Source organism: Salvelinus fontinalis, unplaced genomic scaffold (genome assembly GCF_029448725.1).
Source record: "Salvelinus fontinalis isolate EN_2023a unplaced genomic scaffold, ASM2944872v1 scaffold_1009, whole genome shotgun sequence".
In the NCBI taxonomy this organism is placed as follows: domain Eukaryota; kingdom Metazoa; phylum Chordata; class Actinopteri; order Salmoniformes; family Salmonidae; genus Salvelinus; species Salvelinus fontinalis.
The window spans coordinates 34,764-51,120 of record NW_026601218.1 but is presented as its reverse complement, the minus strand read 5'-3'; the positions used below and the strand labels follow the sequence as shown (position 1 = coordinate 51,120).

The 16,357-nt window shown below is 55.4% G+C and overlaps 1 protein-coding gene across 1 annotated transcript in view; it reads left to right on the top strand.

The window, feature by feature from the left end:
• The window catches only part of LOC129848141 (serine/threonine-protein kinase Nek11-like), a 50,688-nt gene that overhangs the window by 984 nt on the left and 33,347 nt on the right, over nucleotides 1-16,357 (top strand). The gene's annotated exons all lie outside the window — the stretch shown is intronic.

The window sequence follows — 16,357 nt, the reverse complement described above, 5'->3', positions numbered from 1 at the left end:
GAGAATGTTTGCTCTGAGCAGCTGGCTCTGTGCTAATCAAACACATTTGAGATTTTATTAGGATCCCCATTAGCTGACACCAATGGCGACAACTAGTCTTCCTGGGGTCTGACACAATGAAAAGACATTACGGACAAAAATACTTTACAATTTACATACATTTAAAAACATTGACGTAGACATGACAGACTTATAAAATGTAACTGCATTACACGGAACTACATTGCAGAACCCAAGGCATTATCTGGACGAACTTGAGACTCAACATGAAGAGAGTTGGCACTCTGGACTGAGTTTAATTGAATCCACTATAATGACTATATTCATCCCCTGTCTGGAACATATACTGTAGAGTTACATCATCAGTGTAGGTCTATATTCATCCCCTGTCTGGAACATATACTGTAGAGTTACATCATCAGTGTAGGTCTATATTCATCCCCTGTCTGGAACATATACTGTAGAGTTACATCATCAGTGTAGGACTATATTCATCCCCTGTCTGGAACATATACTGTAGAGTTACATCATCAGTGTAGGTCTATATTCATCCCCTGTCTGGAACATATACTGTAGAGTTACATCATCAGTGTAGGTCTATTAATCCAATAGACTTTGATGGACTGCTTTTCCCACACAAGTCTGTACATACATGTAGCAGTGAGAATAGATTTCCCAGGAGGGATAGAGGGAGGAGTGTGTGTGTGTGTGTGTGTGTGTGTGTGTGTGTGTGTGTGTGTGTGTGTGTGTGTGTGTGTGTGTGTGTGTGTGTGTGTGTGTGTGTGTGTGTGTGTGTGTGTGTGTGTGTGTGTGTGTGGGGGGGGGGGGGGGGTATGGGTCTGTGTGTGTGTCAGTGTGTGTGTGTCGGTGTGTGTGTGCCTGTCACGTTTACCTCCTGACCTTGACATAACAAACTCCTGGCTCAACGCCCAAATCAAAACAGCAGCAGGTGTTCATCTACTATGTCTACAAATACACATTTATCGATAAGCCTAAGCCTAAATGGGCACAGAAGGCACACAATGGTCTCACTACAAAGGACATACACGATGAAACTGGGTCTTGCCTAACCAACGCTGACGCATGATGCCTGCTGGCACAGTCCAACGAGCCGGGCCCAGAGTCCCGTGTCTCTTTGAGCACACAGATGCCACAGCAGGTACGCTTGGCTAGTGGGCAAGTATCAAGCCCCTGCCCTGTGCCAGACAGTAGGCTCTGAGACTCCTTTGGCATATCATGTAGTGTGCTGCATTCATAGGGTCTCAGTCATTAAGGAGAGCGTGACAGTAGCCCATCTTTAATCATGGGCCAGAATCCAATCGTTGCAGATAGCAGATATGAATTGGAAAAAGTCCTCACTTGCATTCTCTGTCTCGCTGCCACACACACACACACACACACACACACACACACACACACACACACACACACACACACACACACACACACACACACACACACACACACATACACACACCCACACACACAGTAAAGAAAGAAAGAAATGGAGGGAGATAGTGAGTTAAGAAAGGGAGAGAGGGAGACATTTCAGAGAATGCAGCACCAATTAGTTATGGCACCCAGAGGCAAGAGACGTCATGCCACGGGTCATTACACCCACGCTCCAGGCTCAGGGCAAGGCTTTCAACTTGTTACCACAGCCCAGCGGTGCCCACTAACCCCCTGACCCACCACACACTGGCACAGCACTGCCACTCAAAACCACCGCCATTCACAGGGCGGACAGCTCACCTCACACACAGCACACATTAGCAAGTTAGCTACTAGCAGGGAGGGAGGGAGAGTTCTCTAAATGGTTTTTGTAGTCCAGATGAAATCCCCTAAACATCTGAAATGAAATCCCTGAATCTTTTTGGGGGAATCATTACAAAAGCATAACTCTTTTCTAGCCAGATGTATAAAGAGTGCTAAGGGGGGGGCTGTATTTAGGATAACAAAGCTGTATAGTTAATAGACCGATCATAGAGCATCTGCTTGACACAGTTCCTCCCTTCCTGTGTGTGTGTGTGTGTGTGTGTGTGTGTGTGTGTGTGTGTGTGTGTGTGTGTGTGTGTGTGTGTGTGTGTGTGTGTGTGTGTGTGTGTGTGTGTGTGTGTGTGTGTGTGTGTGTGTGTGTGTGTGTGTGTGTGTGTGTGTGTGTGTGTGTGGGAGTGTCTGTGTGTGAGTGTGTGCTGAACATATTCAGTTTGAACTTCTGAGTCACTGCCTGAATTGTCTTTGTTCTGCCCATTGTAGCATATGGCTCCAGCTTACCAGATGCTGTGGTATTTCTATTCTGACTCATTACGACTTCGCTATACAGCAGTCTAATGCGCCCTCCAACAACTGATTGTCAGTTAGCTGTATTCAAGCTATGTCTGGGATATATAGATATATGTGCCAAGGATGCATTTAAAGCAGTGCATTCACATACAGTATACACATTCATTTCTCACATTTTTCTCAGATCATATGACTGCAGATTGTGGGTTGGTGTTGGAAGCCACACCCTTTCCCTTACTGAAGACATCAGGCGTCACCAGCCCCTCTGCAGTAAAAATACATATCAAATCGTCATCTGCTATGATGATCAATGTTATCACTCTGCTCATGGATCACACCTGCTTTGAGCAAGAGGAGTTTCTGAATGTCTGATGTTTGTTCCCCTGGGACAGGGGTGTCTGTGGGCCGAGATGGCCTAGTGTCTGTGGGCCGAGGTGGCCTAGTGTCTGTGGGCCGAGGTGGCCTAGTGTCTGTGGGCCGAGATGGCCTAGTGTCTGTGGGCCGAGATGGCCTAGTGTCTGTGGGCCGAGGTGGCCTAGTGTCTGTGGGCCGAGATGGCCTAGTGTCTGTGGGCCGAGGTGGCCTAGTGTCTGTGGGCCGAGGTGGCCTAGTGTCTGTGGGCCGAGATGGCCTAGTGTCTGTGGGCCGAGGTGGCCTAGTGTCTGTGGGCCGAGGTGGCCTAGTGTCTGTGGGCCGAGGTGGCCTAGTGTCTGTGGGTTTTTGTTTTCTCTTTTCAATTAAGGCCTAGACAACCAGGTGAGAGGAGTTCCTTACTAATTCGTGACCTGAATTCATCAATCAAGTACAAGGGAGGAGCGAAACCCTGCAGAAGCTCAGCCCTCCGTGGAATGAGTTTGACATGTGTGCCCTGGGGGATTGAGGGGGGGGGGGGGGGGTCTGAATGAATTTATTATTTCCAGCCAGAATTCCTCCTGCACTTGCTGAAGCCAGTCACTCATGACTTCTGGGTTTTGCTACCCTTCTTGGCACTCAAGCAGGAAGCTATGCACATAGCAAGAAAGTATTTTTAAATTGATGTTTTGTTGAGCTCAGTAGAGTAGGTAACCATTTTTGGTTCCAGGTAGAACCCTTCTTGGTTCCAGGTAGAACTCATTTGGGTTCAATGTAGAACCCTCTGTGGAAAGGGTTCTACATGGAACCAAAAATGGTTCTACCTGGAACCAAATGGGTTCTACTTGGAACCAAAGGGGTTCTACCTGGAACCAAAAGGTGTTCTTCAAAGGTTTCTACTGTGGAAACAGCCGAAGAACCCTTTTTGGCTCTAGATGGCACCTTTTTTTCTAAGTGTACATGAGTCATACACATACAGTGTGCAACGTGACCTTATTGACTTATTCTGGTCAACAAGTCCATCAATCTGACCTCTGTGTAATCACATACAGTAGATGGCTTTGAACAAGAAGAAAGTGGACTTTAAAAAGAGCAGACGTCAGGCTACAACAGAGAGAGCTGCCTCAGGGATACAGCTGTTTCACATCAGCCCAAGACAAATGGCCTTGTCTTCTTCCCCTTTATTAAGAATCCCCTCCTTATCGTTTAATTCCAACGTCAAAATGATTAACTCTGAATGAGGAGCGACGTGTTCTTCTGCCTGTTTCAATAACAGATAGGCAGAAATAGTTTCCCCCTTAATTTATTTATTTAGTTCCCCCCACCCATTCACTTAGTATGTGCAGCATTCTGGGAAAATAAGAATTGCTCCTTCGGTTAGCTTAGCTGTCAACAGTTACTGTAAATGTTCCCCATCCAAAACATGTGTATTGAGTGTTTTGCAAACACAGTCATTACTAACAATGCTGGTCTTGTCTAGATGGTTTATTGTGTGCTTTCTATGCTAATTACAAAGTCGCAGCTGATGTGCAATCAGTCCCGAGTAATTATTGTATCATGCACACATATCTAATTCATTACCAGCACCTACCAGCAGGCTTTTGGAGTCCTTCTCCAATGTGTAAATAAGTATCAGCCAATAGCAGGAGACTTCTTGCTGAAGCAAGCACACTAATTAAATGCCGACCAGCTGACGTTGCTGAGTTGTGTGTGTCCGCTAGCTCAATCAGTGTTTCTGTACCTTTTGGGAAGAATTACGGAGGGGAGGACAAACAGCTTGGTAATATTTCCTTCTGGGCTGTGGATAGATGTGGTTGGCAGCACCAATGCCTCTCGCCTCTCACACTCTCCCTAGCCTTGCCCGCCACCACACATCCATTTAGCAATATCCCCGCCACTCATTTCCCTGCAATGCCAGGTCTTTCACTTGGAAAAGAGCAATATACGGAAGGTACTGATGCGGATAGAACATGTTTAAAGGCTCAACAAATGAAATTGAATTAGAAATCAAATCAGAAAAAAGAAGCCCTGGTTGCATATTAGGGACTGACTGACTGACTGACTGACTGACTGCTTCCAGGTGGATTTGTGGTGGTGTGGCCAGTGGATCAGAGATTGTCAGGTCTCAGACCTTTACTGTACATGGATACAGAGGGGTGATGCAGGTGTTCTTTACATGGAGCAGGTCTTGCCTGGCCTATTGCATAGCAAGGCCTACTGGAGGGGCTTCCATGCCAATAGTTGACACCTGTTCACCAGTTCTTGTATAACCTATTTCATGGACTTATAGTTACCAGCTTGCAAGTTACTATTTAGTACCATATTATTGTTTTATATCTGTATACACATACATATCATTATATATACTGTGTATACACATACATATCATTATATATACTGTGTATACACATGCAGATCATTATATATACTGTATATACACATACATATCATTATATATACTGTGTATACACATACATAACATTATATATACTGTATATACACATGCAGATCATTATATATACTGTATATACACATACATATCATTATATATATTGTGTATACACATACATAACATTATATATACTGTGTATACACATACAGATCATTATATATACTGTGTATACACATGCAGATCATTATATATACTGTACAGTGGGGCAAAAAAGTATTTAGTCAGCCACCAATTGTGCAAGTTCTCCCACTTAAAAAGATGAGAGAGGCCTGTAATTTTTATCATAGGTACACTTCAACTATGACAGACAAAATGAGAAAAAAAAATTCAAGAAAATCACATTGTAGGATTTTTTATGAATTTATTTGCAAATTATGGTGGAAAATAAGTATTTGGTCAATAACAAAAGTTTATCTCAATACTTTGTTATATACCCTTTGTTGGCAATGACAGAGGTCAAATGTTTTCTGTAAGTCTTCACAAGGTTTTCACACACTGTTGCTGGTATTTTGGCCCATTCCTCCATGCAGATCTCCTCTAGAGCAGTGATGTTTTGGGGCTGTTGCTGGGCAACACGGACTTTCAACTCCCTCCAAAGATTTTCTATGGGGTTGAGATCTGGAGACTGGCTAGGCCACTCCAGGACCTTGAAATGCTTCTTACGAAGCCACTCCTTCGTTGCCCGGGCGGTGTGTTAGGGATCATTGTCATGCTGAAAGACCCAGCCACGTTTCATCTTCAATGCCCTTGCTGATGGAAGGAGGTTTTCACTCAAAATCTCACGATACATGGCCCCATTCATTCTTTCCTTTACACGGATCAGTCGTCCTGGTCCCTTTGCAGAAAAACAGCCCCAAAGCATGATGTTTCCACCCCCATGCTTCACAGTAGGTATGGTGTTCTTTGGATGTAACTCAGCATTCTTTGTCCTCCAAACACGACGAGTTGAGTTTTTACCAAAAAAGTTATATTTTGGTTTCATCTGACCATATGACATTCTCCCAATCTTCTTCTGGATCATCCAAATGCTCTCTAGCAAACTTCAGACGGGCCTGGACATGTACTGGCTTAAGCAGGGGGACACGTCTGGCACTGCAGGATTCGAGTCCCTGGCGGTGTAGTGTGTTACTGATGGTAGGCTTTGTTACTTTGGTCCCAGGTCTCTGCAGGTCATTCACTAGGTCCCCCCGTGTGGTTCTGGGATTTTTGCTCACCATTCTTGTGATCATTTTGACCCCACGGGGTGAGATCTTGCGTGGAGCCCCAGATCGAGGGAGATTATCAGTGGTCTTGTATGTCTTCCATTTCCTAATAATTGCTCCCACAGTTGATTTCTTCAAACCAAGCTGCTTACCTATTGCAGATTCAGTCTTCCCAGCCTGGTGCAGGTCTACAATTTAGTTTCTGGTGTCCTTTGACAGCTCTTTGGTCTTGGCCATAGTGGAGTTTGGAGTGTGACTGTTTGAGGTTGTGGACAGGTGTCTTTTATACTGATAACAATTCAAACAGGTGCCATTAATACAGGTAACGAGTGGAGGACAGAGGAGCCTCTTAAAGAAGAAGTTACAGATCTGTGAGAGCCAGAAATCTTGCTTGTTTGTAGGTGACCAAATACTTATTTTCCACCATAATTTGCAAATAAATTTAAAAAAAATCCTACAATGTGATTTTCTGGAGAAAAAAAAATCTAATTTTGTCTGTCATAGTTGAAGTGTACCTATGATGAAAATTACAGGCCTCTCATCTTTTTAAGTGGGAGAACTTGCACATTTGGTGGCTGACTAAATACTTTTTTGCCCCACTGTATATACACATACAGATCATTATATATACTGTATATACACATACAGGTAATTACACACATCATTATATATACAGTATATACACATACAGATCATTATATATACTGTATATACACATACAGGTAATTACACACATCATTATATATACAGTATATACAGTATATACACATACAGATCATTATATATACGGTATATATACATACAGATCATTACACACACACTCACATCATAACACACACATCCTTACATAAACTGTATATACACATACACACGCAAACACGCACACACACACACACACACACACACACACACACACACACACACACACACACACACACACACACACACACACACACACACACACACACACACACACACACACACACACACACACACACACACACACACACACACACCTCAGTCTCCAGACCCCATACCTCTGTCAGATTTAGGAAACCACCCAACCTCTTTAAGCCAGATTGTTATCTCATCTGACTGCATGTCCCTCCCTCCCTCCCTCCCTCCCTCCCTCCCTCCCTCCCTCCCTCCCTCCCTCCCTCCCTATTCATCCCTTCCTCCCTCCCTATTCATTCATCCATCCCTCCCTCCCTCCCTATTCATCCATCCATCCCTCTCTCTCCCTCCATCCCTCCCTCCCTATTCATCCCTCCCTCCCTCCCTATTCATCCCTCCCTCCCTATTCATCCCTACCCCCTCTCTCTCTCCCTCCCTATTCATCCCTCCCTCCCTCCCTATTCATCCATCAATCCATCCATCATCAATTCTCTAACTCACTCTCACTCTCTTTTCACTCTCTTTTCCTCCTTCCCTCATTCCATTGGTGCCATATGTCTTTCTTTCTCTTTATTTCCCTCACTCCCCTCTCTCCCCTCTCTCCCCTCTCTCCCCTCTCCCCTCTCTCGCCCATCTCGCCCCTCTCTCCCCTCTCCCCTCTCTCCCCTCTCTCCCCTCTCCCCTCACTCGCCCATCTCACCTCTCCCCTCTCCCCTCACTCGCCCATCTCACCTCCCCCTCTCCCTTCGCCTCTCTCCCCTCTCCCCTCCTCCCTCTCCCCTCGACACTCTCGCCTCTCGCCTCTCACCCCTCTCCCCTCGACTCTCTCGCCTCTCGCCTCTCACCTCTCTCCCCTCTCGCCTCTCTCCCCTCTCGCCTCTCTCCCCTCTCGCCTCTCTCCCCTCTCGCCTCTCTCCCCTCTCGCCTCTCTCACCTCTCGCTCCTCTCACCTCTCGCTCCTCTCACCTCTCGCTCCTCTCACCTCTCTCCCCTCGCCTCTCTCTCCTCGCCTCTCTCTCCTCTCACCTCTCTCCCCTCTCGCCTCTCGCTCCTCTCGCCTCTCGCTCCTCTCGCCTCTCTCTCTCCTCTCGCCTCTCTCCCCTCTCACCTCTCACTCCCCTCGCCTCTCTCTCCTCTCACCTCTCTCTCCTCTCACCTCTCTCCCCTCTCACCTCTCTCCCCTCGCCTCTCTCTCCTCGCCTCTCTCTCCTCTCACCTCTCTCCCCTCTCGCCTCTCGCTCCTCTCGCCTCTCGCTCCTCTCGCCTCTCTCTCTCCTCTCGCCTCTCTCCCCTCTCACCTCTCTCCCCTCGCCTCTCTCTCCTCTCACCTCTCTCCCCTCTCACCTCTCTCCCCTCTCGCCTCTCTCCCCTCTCGCCTCTCTCCCCTCTCGCCTCTCTCCCCTCTCGCCTCTCTCCCCTCTCGCCTCTCGCTCCTCTCGCCTCTCTCGCCTCTCTCCCCTCTCACCTCTCGCTCCTCTCACCTCTCTCCCCTCGCCTCTCTCTCCTCTCACCTCTCTCCCCTCTCACCTCTCGCTCCTCTCGCCTCTCTCCCCTCCTCTCGCCTCTCTCTCCTCTCACCTCTCTCCCCTCTCACTTCTCTCCCCTCGCCTCTCTCGCCTCTCTCCCCTCTCTGCTCTCGCTCCTCTCACCTCTCTCCCCTCGCCTCTCTCTCCTCTCACCTCTCTCCCCTCTCACCTCTCTCCCCTCTCACCTCTCGCTCCTCTCCCCTCTCGCCTCTCGCCTCTCACCTCTCGCATCTCTCGCCTCTCGCCTCTCTCCCCTCTCACCTCTCGCCTCTCTCCCCTCTCGCCTCTCGCTCCTCTCGCCTCTCTCCCCTCTCGCCTCTCTCCCCTCTCACCTCTCTCCCCTCTCGCCTCTCTCCCCTCTCGCCTCTCTCCCCTCTCGCCTCTCTCCCCTCTCGCCTCTCTCCCCTCTCACCTCTCGCTCCTCTCGCCTCTCTCGCCTCTCTCCCCTCTCACCTCTCGCTCCTCTCACCTCTCTCCCCTCGCCTCTCTCGCCTCTCACCTCTCTCCCCTCTCACCTCTCTCCCCTCTCGCCTCTCTCCCCTCTCGCCTCTCTCGCCTCTCTCCCCTCTCACCTCTCGCTCCTCTCACTTCTCTCCCCTCTCACCTCTCGCTCCTCTCGCCTCTCTCCCCTCTCGCCTCTCTCTCCTCTCGCCTCTCTCCCCTCTCGCCTCTCTCCCCTCTCGCCTCTCTCCCCTCTCGCCTCTCTCCCCTCTCGCCTCTCTCCCCTCTCGCCTCTCTCCCCTCTCGCCTCTCTCCCCTCTCGCCTCTCTCCCCTCTCACCTCTCGCTCCTCTCGCCTCTCTCGCCTCTCTCCCCTCTCACCTCTCGCTCCTCTCACCTCTCTCCCCTCGGCCTCTCTCTCCTCTCACCTCTCTCCCCTCTCACCTCTCTCCCCTCTCGCCTCTCTCCCCTCTCGCCTCTCTCGCCTCTCTCCCCTCTCACCTCTCGCTCCTCTCACTTCTCTCCCCTCTCACCTCTCGCTCCTCTCGCCTCTCTCGCCTCTCTCCCCTCTCACCTCTCGCTCCTCTCACTTCTCTCCCCTCTCACCTCTCTCCCCTCTCGCCTCTCTCCCCTCTCGCCTCTCTCCCCTCTCGCCTCTCTCGCCTCTCTCCCCTCTCACCTCTCGCTCCTCTCACTTCTCTCCCCTCTCACCTCTCGCTCCTCTCGCCTCTCTCCCCTCCTCTCGCCTCTCTCTCCTCTCGCCTCTCTCCCCTCTCGCCTCTCTCCCCTCTCGCCTCTCTCCCCTCTCGCCTCTCTCCCCTCTCACCTCTCGCTCCTCTCGCCTCTCTCGCCTCTCTCCCCTCTCACCTCTCGCTCCTCTCACTTCTCTCCCCTCTCGCCTCTCTCCCCTCTCTGCTCTCGCTCCTCTCACCTCTCTCCCCTCGCCTCTCTCTCCTCTCACCTCTCTCCCCTCTCACCTCTCTCCCCTCTCACCTCTCGCTCCTCTCCCCTCTCGCCTCTCGCCTCTCACCTCTCGCCTCTCGCCTCTCTCGCCTCTCGCCTCTCTCCCCTCTCGCCTCACGCTCCTCTCGCCTCTCTCCCCTCTCGCCTCTCTCCCCTCTCGCCTCTCTCCCCTCTCGCCTCTCTCCCCTCTCGCCTCTCACCCCTCTCGCCTCTCTCCCCTCTCACCTCTCGCTCCTCTCGCCTCTCTCGCCTCTCTCCCCTCTCACCTCTCTCCCCTCTCCCCTCTCGCCTCTCTCCCCTCTCACCTCTCGCTCCTCTCGCCTCTCGCCTCTCTCCCCTCTCCCCTCTCGCCTCTCTCCCCTCTCGCCTCTCTCCCCTCTCGCCTCTCTCCCCTCTCGCCTCTCTCCCCTCTCGCCTCTCTCCCCTCTCACCTCTCGCTCCTCTCGCCTCTCTCGCCTCTCTCCCCTCTCACCTCTCTCCCCTCTCCCCTCTCGCCTCTCTCCCCTCTCACCTCTCGCTCCTCTCGCCTCTCGCCTCTCTCCCCTCTCCCCTCTCCCCTCTCTCCCCTCTCCCTTCGACTCTCTCTCCTCTCGCCTCTCTCCCCTCTCGCCTCTCGCTCCTCTTGCCTCTCTCCCCTCTCGCCTCTCTCCCCTCTCGCCTCTCTCCCCTCTCGCCTCTCTCCCCTCTCGCCTCTCTCCCCTCTCACCTCTCGCTCCTCTCGCCTCTCTCGCCTCTCTCCCCTCTCGCCTCTCTCCCCTCTCACCTCTCGCTCCTCTCGCCTCTCGCCTCTCTCCCCTCTCCCCTCTCCCCTCTCTCCCCTCTCCCTTCGACTCTCTCCCCTCTCGCCTCTCTCCCCTCTCACCTCTCGCTCCTCTCGCCTCTCTCCCCTCTCACCTCTCCCCTCTCCCCTCTCCCCTCTCTCCCCTCTCCCTTCGACTCTCTCTCCTCTCGCCTCTCGCCTCTCACCTCTCGCTCCTCTCCCCTCTCGCCTCTCGCCTCTCGCCTCTCGCCTCTCGCCTCTCACCCCTCTCCCCTCTCCCCTCTCACCTCTCGCCCCTCTCCCTTCGACTCTCTCGCCTCTCACCTCTCGCCTCTCCCCTCTCCCCTCTCACCTCTCTCCCCTCTCCCCTCTCTCCCCTCTCCCCTCTCCCTTCGACTCTCAATCCTCTCGCCTCTCGCCCCTCTCACCTCTCCCCTCTCACCTCTCCTCTCTCTCCCCTCTCGCCTCTCGCCTCTCTCCCCTCTCACCTCTCACCCCTCTCCCCTCTCCCCTCTCACCTCTCTCCCCTCGCCTCTCGCCCCTCTCACCTCTCGCCCCTCTCACCTCTCCCCTCTCACCTCTCGCTCCTCTCCCCTCTCACCTCTCGCCCCTCTCTCCCCTCGCACCTCTCACCTCTCTCCCCTCACCTCTCTCCCCTCTCACCTCTCGCACCTCTACCTTCGACTCTCTCGCCTCTCGCCTCTCACCTCTCGCCTCTCTCCTCTCGCCTCTCACCTCTCGCCTCTCTACCCTCGCCTCTCTCCCCTCTCACCTCACGCTCCTCTCACCTCTCACCTCTCGCCTCTCTCCCCTCTCAACTCTCGCCACTCTCCCTTCGACTCTCTCGCCTCTCACCTCTCTCCCCTCACCTCTCGCTCCTCTCACCTCTCTCCCCTCGCCTCTCTCTCCTCTCACCTCTCTCCCCTCTCACCTCTCGCTCCTCTCGCCTCTCTCCCCTCCTCTCGCCTCTCTCCCCTCTCACCTCTCTCCCCTCTCACCTCTCTCTCCTCTCGCCTCTCTCCCCTCTCACCTCTCACCTCTCTCCCCTCTCACCTCTCTCCCCTCTCACCTCTCTCCCCTCTAACCTCTCTCTCCTCTCGCCTCTCGCCCCTCTCACCTCTCTCTCCTCTCGCCTCTCTCCCCTCTCACCTCTCGCCCCTCTCCCCTCTCCCCTCTCACCTCTCGCCCCTCTCCCTTCGACTCTCTCGCCTCTCACCTCTCGCCTCTCCCCTCTCCCCTCACCTCTCGCTCCTCTCACCTCTCTCCCCTCGCCTCTCTCTCCTCTCACCTCTCTCCCCTCTCACCTCTCGCTCCTCTCGCCTCTCTCCCCTCCTCTCGCCTCTCTCCCCTCTCACCTCTCTCCCCTCTCGCCTCTCTCTCCTCTCGCCTCTCTCCCCTCTCACCTCTCGCTCCTCTCCCCTCTCGCCTCTCGCCTCTCACCTCTCGCCTCTCTCGCCTCTCGCCTCTCTCCCCTCTCACCTCTCGCTCCTCTCGCCTCTCGCCTCTCTCGCCTCTCGCCTCTCTCCCCTCTCACCTCTCTCCCCTCTCACCTCTCTCCCCTCTCACCTCTCACCTCTCGCTCCTCTCCCCTCTCGCCTCTCGCCTCTCACCTCTCGCCTCTCTCCCCTCTCACCTCTCTCCCCTCTCCCCTCTCGCTCCTCTCACCTCTCTCCCCTCGCCTCTGTCACCTCTCTCCCCTCGCCTCTGTCACCTCTCTCCCCTCACCTCTCGCCCCTCTCCCTTCGACTCTCTCCCCTCTCGCCTCTCACCTCTCGCTCCTCTCACCTCTCTCCCCTCGCCTCTCTCACCTCTCTCCCCTCTCCCCTCTCGCCTCTCTCCCCTCTCCCCTCTCGCTTTTCTCATCTCTTTCCCCTCGCCTCTGTCACCTCTCTCCCCTCACCTCTCGCCCCTCTCCCTTCGACTCTCCCCCCTCTCGCCTCTCACCTCTCGCTCCTCTCACCTCTCACCTCTCTCCCCTCGCCTCTCTCACCTCTCCCCTCTCACCTCTCTCCCCTCTCACCTCTCTCCCCTCTAACCTCTCTCTCCTCTCGCCTCTCGCCCCTCTCACCTCTCTCTCCTCTCGCCTCTCTCCCCTCTCACCTCTCGCCCCTCTCCCCTCTCCCCTCTCACCTCTCGCCCCTCTCCCTTCGACTCTCTCGCCTCTCACCTCTCGCCTCTCCCCTCTCCCCTCACCTCTCGCTCCTCTCACCTCTCTCCCCTCGCCTCTCTCTCCTCTCACCTCTCTCCCCTCTCACCTCTCGCTCCTCTCGCCTCTCTCCCCTCCTCTCGCCTCTCTCCCCTCTCACCTCTCTCCCCTCTCGCCTCTCTCTCCTCTCGCCTCTCTCCCCTCTCACCTCTCGCTCCTCTCCCCTCTCGCCTCTCGCCTCTCACCTCTCGCCTCTCTCGCCTCTCGCCTCTCTCCCCTCTCACCTCTCGCTCCTCTCGCCTCTCGCCTCTCTCGCCTCTCGCCTCTCTCCCCTCTCACCTCTCTCCCCTCTCACCTCTCTCCCCTCTCACCTCTCACCTCTCGCTCCTCTCCCCTCTCGCCTCTCGCCTCTCACCTCTCGCCTCTCTCCCCTCTCACCTCTCTCCCCTCTCCCCTCTCGCTCCTCTCACCTCTCTCCCCTCGCCTCTGTCACCTCTCTCCCCTCGCCTCTGTCACCTCTCTCCCCTCACCTCTCGCCCCTCTCCCTTCGACTCTCTCCCCTCTCGCCTCTCACCTCTCGCTCCTCTCACCTCTCTCCCCTCGCCTCTCTCACCTCTCTCCCCTCTCCCCTCTCGCCTCTCTCCCCTCTCCCCTCTCGCTTTTCTCATCTCTTTCCCCTCGCCTCTGTCACCTCTCTCCCCTCACCTCTCGCCCCTCTCCCTTCGACTCTCCCCCCTCTCGCCTCTCACCTCTCGCTCCTCTCACCTCTCACCTCTCTCCCCTCGCCTCTCTCACCTCTCCCCTCTCACCTCTCTCCCCTCTCCCCTCTCGCTCCTCTCACCTCTCTCCCCTCGCCTCTGTCACCTCTCTCCCCTCGCCTCTCTCCCCTCTCCCCTCTCGCTCCTCTCATCTCTTTCCCCTCGCCTCTGTCACCTCTCTCCCCTCACCTCTCGCCCCTCTCCCTTCGACTCTCTCCCCTCTCGCCTCTCACCTCTCGCTCCTCTCACCTCTCTCCCCTCTCCCCTCTCACCTCTCTCCCCTCTCGCTCCTCTCACCTCTCTCCCCTCGCCTCTTTCACCTCTCTCCCCTCGCCTCTCTCCCCTCACCTCTCACCCCTCTCCCTTCGACTCTCTCCCCTCTCGCCTCTCACCTCTTGCTCCTCTCACCTCTCTCCCCTCTCACCTCTCGCTCCTCTCGCCTCTCGCCTCTCTCCCCTCTCACCTCTCTCCCCTCTCCCCTCTCTCCCCTCTCTCCCCTCTCCCTTCGACTCTCTCTCCTCTCTCCTCTCGCCTCTCACCTCTCGCTCCTCTCACCTCTCTCCCCTCTCCCCTCTCTCCTCTCTCGCTCCTCTCTCCCCTCTCCCCTCTCCCCTCTCACCTCTCCCCTCTCACCTCTCGCTCCTCTTCCCTCTCGCCCCTCGCCTCTCACCTCTCTCCCCTCTCCCCTCTCACCTCTCGCTCCTCTCACCTCTCTCCCCTCTCCCCTCTCTCCTCTCTCGCTCCTCTCACCTCTCTCCCCTCTCCCCTCTCACCTCTCCCCTCTCACCTCTCGCTCCTCTTCCCTCTCGCCCCTCGCCTCTCACCCCTCTCCCCTCTCACCTCTCTCCCCTCTCCTCTCTCGCCTCTCACCTCTCTCCCCTCTCACCTCTCACCCCTCTCCCCTCTCACCTCTCTCCCCTCGCCTCTCGCCCCTCTCACCTCTCGCCCCTCTCCCTTCGACTCTCTCGCCTCACCCCTCTCCCCTCTCACCTCTCGCCCCTCTCCCTTCGACTCTCTCGCCTCTCCCCTCTCGCCTCTCCCCTCTCCCCTCTCACCTCTCTCCCCTCTCTCCCCTCTCCCTTCGACTCTCTCTCCTCTCGCCTCTCGCCTCTCGCCCCTCTCCCCTCGCCTCTCGCCCCTCTCACCTCTCGCCCCTCTTCCTTCGACTCTCTCGCCTCACCCCTCTCCCCTCTCCCCTCTCACCTCTCACCTCTCTCCCCTCGCCTCTCTCCCCTCTCACCTCTCGCCCCTCTCCCTTTGACTCTCTCGCCTCTCGCCTCTCACCTCTTGCCTCTCCCCTCTCCCCTCTCTCCCCTCTCCCCTCTCACCTCTCGCCCCTCTCCCTTCGACTCTCTCGCCACTCGCCTCTCGCCTCTCTCCCCTCGCCTCTCTCCCCTCGCCTCTCTCCCCTCTCACCTCTCGCTCCTCTCACCTCTCACCTCTCGCCTCTCTCCCCTCTCACCTCTCGCCACTCTCCCCTCGCCTCTGTCACCTCTCTCCCCTCTCGCCTCTCTCCCCTCTCGCCTCTCTCCCCTCTCACCTCTCGCTCCTCTCCCCTCTCGCCTCTCTCCCCTCTCACCTCTCCCCTCTCGCCTCTCTCCCCTCTCACCTCTCGCTCCTCTCGCCTCTCTCCCCTCGCCTCTCTCCCCTCTCCCCTCCCGCCTCTCTCCCCTCTCACCTCTCGCTCCTCTCCCCTCTCGTCTCTCACCTCTCTCCCCTCTCACCTCTCACCTCTCTCCCCTCACCTCTCTCCCCTCTCACCTCTCTCCCCTCTCCCTTCGCCTCTCGCTCCTCTCGCCTCTCGCTCCTCTCACCTCTCTCCCCTCTCCCCTCTCTCCCCTCGCTCCTCTCCCCTCTCGCCTTTCGCCTCTCTCCCCTCTCACCTCTCACCTCTCTCCCCTCACCTCTCTCACCTCTCACCTCTCTCCCCTCTCCCTTCGACTCTCTCTCCTCTCGCCTCTCGCTCCTCTCCCCTCTCGCCTCTCTCCCCTCTCACCTCTCCCCTCATGTCTCTCTCCCCTCTCACCTCTTGCCTCTCACCTCTCTCCCCTCGCCTCTCTCCCCTCTCCCCTCCCGCCTCTCTCCCCTCTCACCTCTCGCTCCTCTCTCCTCTCGCCTCTCGCCTCTCACCTCTCTCCCCTCTCACCTCTCACCTCTCTCCCCTCACCTCTCTCCCCTCTCTCCCCTCTCCCTTCGACTCTCTCTCCTCTCGCCTCTCTCCCCTCTCCCCTCTCACCTCTTGCTCCTCTCCCCTCTCGCCTCTCGCCTCTCACCCCCCCCCTCTCTCCCCTCTCCCCTCTCACCACTCACCTCTCTCCCCTCTCACCTCTCGCCCATCTCCCTTCGACTCTCTCGCCTCTCGCCTCTCACCTCTCGCCTCTCCCCTCTCTCCCCTCTCCCCTCTCCCCTCTCCCCTCTCCCTTCGACTCTCTCGCCTCTCGCCTCTCACCTCTCTCCCCTCTCACCTCTCGCTCCTCTCACCTCTCTCCCCTTGCCTCTCGCCTCTCTCACCTCTCACCTCTCACCTCTCACCTCTCTCCCCTCTCCCCTCTCCCCTCTCCCCTCTCCCTTCGACTCTCTCT